This window comes from Staurois parvus, unplaced genomic scaffold (genome assembly GCF_062004578.1).
Source record: "Staurois parvus isolate SC_StPar_1 unplaced genomic scaffold, SC_StPar_1.0 ptg000198l, whole genome shotgun sequence".
In the NCBI taxonomy this organism is placed as follows: Eukaryota; Metazoa; Chordata; class Amphibia; order Anura; family Ranidae; genus Staurois; species Staurois parvus.
The window spans coordinates 398,760-405,791 of NW_028317994.1; positions in this window are offsets into that span (position 1 = coordinate 398,760).

Consider the following 7,032-nt stretch of genomic DNA (forward strand, 5'->3'; position numbering starts at 1 on the left):
TGTGATTTGCTTGCAAGAAACTCACTTCTAGGCCTCTAAACGTCCCAAGTGCTCTAACAAGGCTTTCCCCCATATGTTTTTCGCAGATGCAGGGGCCAAATGCAACGGTGTGCTCATTCCTAATAAAAATACAGTAACCTTTACTTTGCATGAGATTGTATCAGATCGTAACGGTAGATATATCATATTGGTATGTTCCCTGAATAGTATAGAGTATACCATTGTTTCTTTATACGCTCCAAATCAAGGTCAAATTCCTTTTAAGCAGGATAAGAAGATTAGCAAAGGGTATCTTCTTGTTATGGGTGACTTTAATCTAGTGGTTAACACAGCTATGGATAGCACATCCCTTCGCTCTTCACAACGTCATACTTTACAGACACTTTTACATAACAAACCTCTATTCGATGCTTGCTGCTGCTTACACCCGTCTGAAAAGGACTATACATTTTTTTCCAACCCACATAGCACATACTCTAGAATATACCTCATATTAATTAATCTCCAAACATTATGCAAGATAGAAAAAGCTACTATTCACGATATAAGTTTGTCTGATCACGTCCCAATCTCACAGGAACTCCAAGAACAGTATTCCTCGGTTACTACTAAATTATGGCGTAATAATTCTCATCTTTTTACGTATAAGCCTAATAAAGATAAACTTAAGACCCAACTTAATGAAACCTTTTGCTTTAATAATTCTGATGACGTTAACACTGCCACAGTATCGTGCACCTATAAGGCATTCATTAGATTTCTCCTCTTACAATTAGCTGTGAGGGACAAATAAAATATAATGCAAAAGCTTACATCACTACTTACTTGTATATGACATCTAATATCCCAAAATAAGAATAAAACAGGCCCTATTTTAACTACAGGATTACAAAAATGTAGAACAGAACTATGGCAGCTTCCGGTTTACGAACATAAAAAAAGTTTCAAACGTTTAAAGGCCACATATTATCTACAAGGGAATAAAGCTGGGAAACTATTGTCCCGTCAGATCCAAGTGCATCAAGACAAATCCAGGATTGCCCACCCGATCAATCCTTCGTCAGGAAACAAAATCCTCTACCCTAAACAGATTACCAGCTCATTCATGACTTATTATCAATCCCTTTACAACTTGAACTTAGACGCTAACGCTCCCCAACCTACCACTGATGGAATCTCTGGATTTCTTGACTCTCTGAACCTTCCCAAAGTCCAATCTGAAATACTGGACCATCTCAATAACCCCTTCTCTGAAAGAGAAATTAGACAAATTAAGTAATCAAAGCTTTGGCTCTAAACAAAACTCCAGGAGATGATGGACTCTCAGCGGAATACTATACTGTAGGTCTTTCCAAAATATTTTGATCCTGCAATTGCTGCACGTCTTTAACAATTCGGCCTTTTCTGGCTTCATTCCTAAAGAAATGCTTCAAGCTCTGATTATTACACTGACCAAACCTGGAAAGGAACCCATAGCGCCACAAATACTGATCTGAATACAGATCTAAAAATTTATGCCAAGGCAATCACTGATATGTTAAAAGATGTTACACCTACATTGATTGCTCCGGACCAGATGGGGTTTGTGAAGGGGAGACAAGCGCCGGACGAGACGCGTAGAATGCTAAACTTGCTCAAATGGACTGAAACCCACAAAATCCCCGCTGTATTCTTCTGCGGAAAAAGCGTTTGATAAGGTGCACTGGGGTTACCTCCGTGCCGTCTTGGCTAAATTTGGCTTAAGTGGTTTAATTTTTTCAGCTATCATGGCACTTTATGCGAATCTCTTGGTGCGGGTCTTCACATCCTCAGTACTGTCAGACAATTTTGATATTACTAATGTTACACAACAAGGGTGCCCTTAATCGCTCATCATTTTCTCCCAAGTCATGGAACCTTTCATAGAAGCGATGAGAGCATCACCTAATGTCACTAGTATACTGGTGGGGGCATATCTCATAAAATCGGGCTGTTTGCGGATGATGTGATCCTCACACTCACAAATGCAGAGTCCTCCATGGGCAGGGTTAGTAAGATTATTCAGGCCTTTGGAGAGGTATCCTACTATAAAATAAAAATAACTAAATGACATGCTCTTCCTGTACACATTCATAGGGGTTACTGCCTACAATTCAATGACTTTTCTCTGATCCTGGAAGTCATCTACTATTCAATATCTGGGCATTTACTCATCATTCATAACGGACAAGTTAAATGAGACGAATTATCTTGATTTACTTAAATTGATTAAATCTGAACTCACAAAATTGAACAAACTTGAGATATCATGGCTAGTTCACATCAAGGCATTTAAAATGACTGTGTTGCCGAAAATACTGTACATTTTTAGAACAATACCAATTTCCCTACCAAAATCCTTTAAGTTTATCGACTCAGAACATCGTCGTTTTATCTGGAAAGGAAAGAGAGCAAGAATATCATTCTCTACTCTCTCCAAACACAAAATCAGAGGAGGGATAGGGGTTCCAATATTACAAGACTATCACAGAGCAGTGTTGTTGGATCAACTTAGAGTGTGGATAGTACCGGCCCAAAAGAAACCTTGGGTTTTGATTGAACAGGCAACTATCGGATGTTCAGACCTTACATACTTACTAAAAGCGAGACTAATCTCACAATAGTTACTGTTCCAAAACATTTGCTTGTCTCTGCTACTATAGAGGCATGGTTATATATGTTGAAACTATAACATTCACTCTGTCAATCTCTGTGCACGATCTACCGTTACAAATTTTTTAATTTTTAATTCCAATGTTCTCAGTGTAACCATGGTTAAATAAGGGGTTCTCTACTTTGAAAGATATTGTGGAAGACACTCGTTACAAGAAAAGGTATACATTTATTCAGATCACTCATTTTCTCAAAGCACTCAAACAAGATTCCCTATCACTGGATAAAAGGGTATGGGACAATTATCACATGCTAACAGATAATAAGGGAGGTATATCATGGTTTTATAACTATTTACAACTGAATGACCAAATGGTTAAAGCTAACACTATACTTAAGTGGGAAACGGAACTAAATCAAACCTTTACACCTCAAGAATGGAGTCAGGCATTTACCTACATTTATAAATCAACTCATTGTGTCTCAGTGGGAAAATGCATAAACAATTATTCATAGAAGGTATATCACTCCTTATATACTATCATTTATGTTCCCAAACACCTCCTCTGAATGCTGGAGGAACTGCGGCCAACAAGGCAATTTGATGCATATATTGTGGTCTTGTAGGTCGATAGCGAGCTTCCAGAATGCTACATTTTCCCTAATATCCTCCATCTCAGGTATTATAACACCCCCAACGCCTGAACTAGCTCTATTAGGGATAAGAATTAATGAAGTTCCGAAACAATTTTGCAGGCTAATAATGCACATCTTAATTGCTGTCCGATTGACAATTTCTAATAAGTGGTAAAAAGACCATGCGCCTTCCATTGTGGAAGTTGTGGATAGAACACACCTACAATGTTCGTACGAACACTCTTTTGCACTAATTAACAGTAATGTGGAGAAATTCAGGAAGGAGTGGGAACCATGGCTAGCCTTTGGGGTGCTTAGGAACCTACCCCCTATATAATGGGCAAATTTGTTGAAACCAATATAGCTGCATAGTCCAGTGAGGATGCATATGTTTCTGTTGCTGTTGATATTACTCTTTGTTGTTTGTTCAGATTGAAATAATTTATTGTCTCAGACTGTACGATGATACATTTTTGTCTTTTTTTTGATGACCTGTTGATAATCTTATATCACTTGAGACATTATGCTTTTGTGCTGAAAACAGTATTGCATGTACGTGAAATACCCATGATCACCCAACAGTCTGTATGATTGTATGCATTTATGAAAGCTTCAGTAAAAATTTAATGTTGAAAAAAAAAGAACAAAGTCGCTCCTAGTAAACTTAAAACCATAACCAAGCTAGGCACACAGTCCCTTCAATTTTTTATTAAGAAGTTAAAATGCTCGACCCGCAAGCATAGCCTGCATGGTCAAAAGTAATTTGAAATTAAAAGATAAAACCTATTAAATTAAATAATTTTACACCTGTGCCTCAGAATTCATGGTATGGGGTCTCAGATACCCTTGTTGTCTGCTCTATGTGGGCAGAACCATACAATCACTGAGAAAACTCTTTGGTGATCATTGTTGCTTTGTTGAGGAAGGGATTGATAGACACTTTGCCAAACACCATGATAAAAATCTGATGGTCTGAGAGTCTGGTCATCAAGTCCATTTCTAGCCAGTACTCACCCGCTGAGCGTTTCCATAGGTTTTGACAATGTGAAACCTATTGGATATATGTGTTGGACACATTGGCTCCATATGGTCCATATGGAGATTGAGATCAGTACGACCCTGTAACAGGGATTTTTTTAATTACCATGAGGGTTAATTACACAAATGCAGAGTTTTTTTATACACATATTAATAAATTTTTCGCATATATAATATTTTTTATTTATTTATTTCCAATTTTAATCCTTCTATGTATGTTAGGTGCCATAGACAGAATAACCGTTGACATTTTATACATTTAATATATACAATTTATTTCTGTATATATTGGTCTACACACACACTACTTACTGTGCATTCTCTTTATTCCCCTCTCTTTCTGCACAGTAGTAACGGGATATATACCTTGGCCGAGGTATTATCTCCTGTTTATTATGCTAATGTAACGGTTTTGGCACCTTGTGTATCCCTTTTGTTACCTACATACAAGATCGGGGACCTGTCACCTCACCTGACATTCTTTGCCTGATTGTGGGAAAAAAAAAACCATGGTAAAATGGCGCCGCACATGTGCAGTAGGTTTTTGCAGACATTCCGACTCCGGCAAGATGGCCCCGCACTAGTGTGCATGTGCCAGTCACTATATATATAGACAGTGATCTGGTCATGGTGATCAGTGGGAGCCCAGGACGCCATTGACACTACGCCGCCGGTGCCACGTGGAGGCCCGGCGGCCATCTTTAATCTTAAAGGGTCAGTCATTTGATTAAACCTGGCACCATTGTGAGTTTTTCCTGAACACTCCTGTTTTTTTTGAATAAAATCATTTTCATCAACCTACTACACTATGGGTTCTTTCCTGTGTCTTCTGCGATGAGCCTTTTCAGCTTCTGCAGACCCAGATTGATCCCTGCACCAGCCTTTGAGAGGAGGAATTTTCCACTTCACACACTTCTGTAAGGATTTCTGTGACCTGCTGGACCTCCATTTCGCCACACGAGGGCACTTCATCTCTACTATCTTCAGCTCCTGCCCATTACCAGACCAGAAAAGAGAGGGGAATCTCCATGATATCATATACACATGCGTATTATTAATATGTTTCTGGTTAGTGCGCATTTCTAACTTTTGCACTGGGAATCAGCGAGCACCATTACTGGACTGTGATTTATTTATTTATTGATTTATTTATTCATTTATTCATTTGCTTTGGTTTCATTTATTATTTATATCTGTCCGCAATATAGTAACATCACACAGCGCTGCATTTTCTTTATATATATTTTTGGGACTTTTATGTGTTTTCCTTGAATGTTCAGCTGCTGACCATTGGAGCGCTCACTGTATTTTTTATACTCTCAGGGATTTTTTAATTGGTTCTCATATATAACTCTACCCTTGACAGTTACAATTGCAGCCATATTAGTTTGGTTATACATACATACAGTATATACATACACATACATCTATGGGTATTTCTTACTTTATTGGCACAATATAAAACCTATTTTCTGTTTTTCTTTTTGTTTTTCTGTTTTATTAATTTATCTAATTTATAACTGTTCCAAGATATCTGTTAGGACAATTATGCAGTAATTATTAGTTTCTTTGTGATAATCGTTCGGTATGCCTTCCTTTGTCTTTTTTAGTTTTGTCTGCTATATATGTGTGAAGAGACTATTACACTGTTGAGTTGGGAATCACCATCTGGATTTTAGTAAATATCCTTTTTTTCTTGTATCCTTTATTTCTAATCCTGTATATACTTTTAAATTTTATTTTTAATACATTACTTCTCTAAGATGTCTTTTTTATGTTCAATTATTTTATTTTATAATTGTCTTTTATAATCCTGGTATATTACAGGTGAAAAATTAGAATATCGTGCAAAAGTTCATTTATTTCAGTAATGCAACTTACAAGGTGAAACTAATATATGAGATAGACTCATTACATGCAAAGCAAGATAGTTCAAGCCGTGATTTGTCATAATTGTGATGATTATGGCTTACAGCTCATGAAAACCCCAAATCCACAATCTCAGAAAATTAGAATATTGTGAAAAGGTGCAATATTCTAGGCTCAAAGTGTCCCACTCTAATCCGCTCATTAAGCCATAACACCTGCAAAGGGTTCCTGAGCCTTTAAATGGTCTCTCAGTCTGGATCAGTAAGGATCACAATCATGGGAAAGACTGCTGACCTGACAGTTGTGCAGAAAACCATCATTGACACCCTCCATAAAGAGGGAAAGACTCAAAAGGTAATTGCAAAAGAAGTTGGATGTTCCCAAAGTGCTGTATCAAAGCACATTAATAGAAAGTTATGTGGAATGGGAAAAGTGTGGAAGAAAAAGGTGCACAAGCAGCAGGGGTGACCGCAGCCTGGAGAGGATTGTCAGGAAAAGGCCATTCAAAAGTGTTGGGGACTTTCACAAGGAGTGGACTGAGGCTGGAGTCAGTGCATCAAGAGCCACCACACACAGACAGATCCTGGACATGGGCTTCAAATGTTGTATTCCTCTTGTCAAGCCACTCCTGAACAACAAACAATGTCAGAAGCGTGTTACCTATGCTAAAGAAAAACAGACCTGGTCTGTTGCTCAGTGGTCCAAAGTCCTCTTTTCTGATGAGAACAACGTTTGCATCTCACTTGGAAACCAAGGACCCAGAGTATGGAGGAAGAATGGAGAGGCACACACTGGAAGATGCTTGAAGTCCAGTGTGAAGTTTCCACAGTCTGTGTTGATTTGGGGAGCCATGTCATC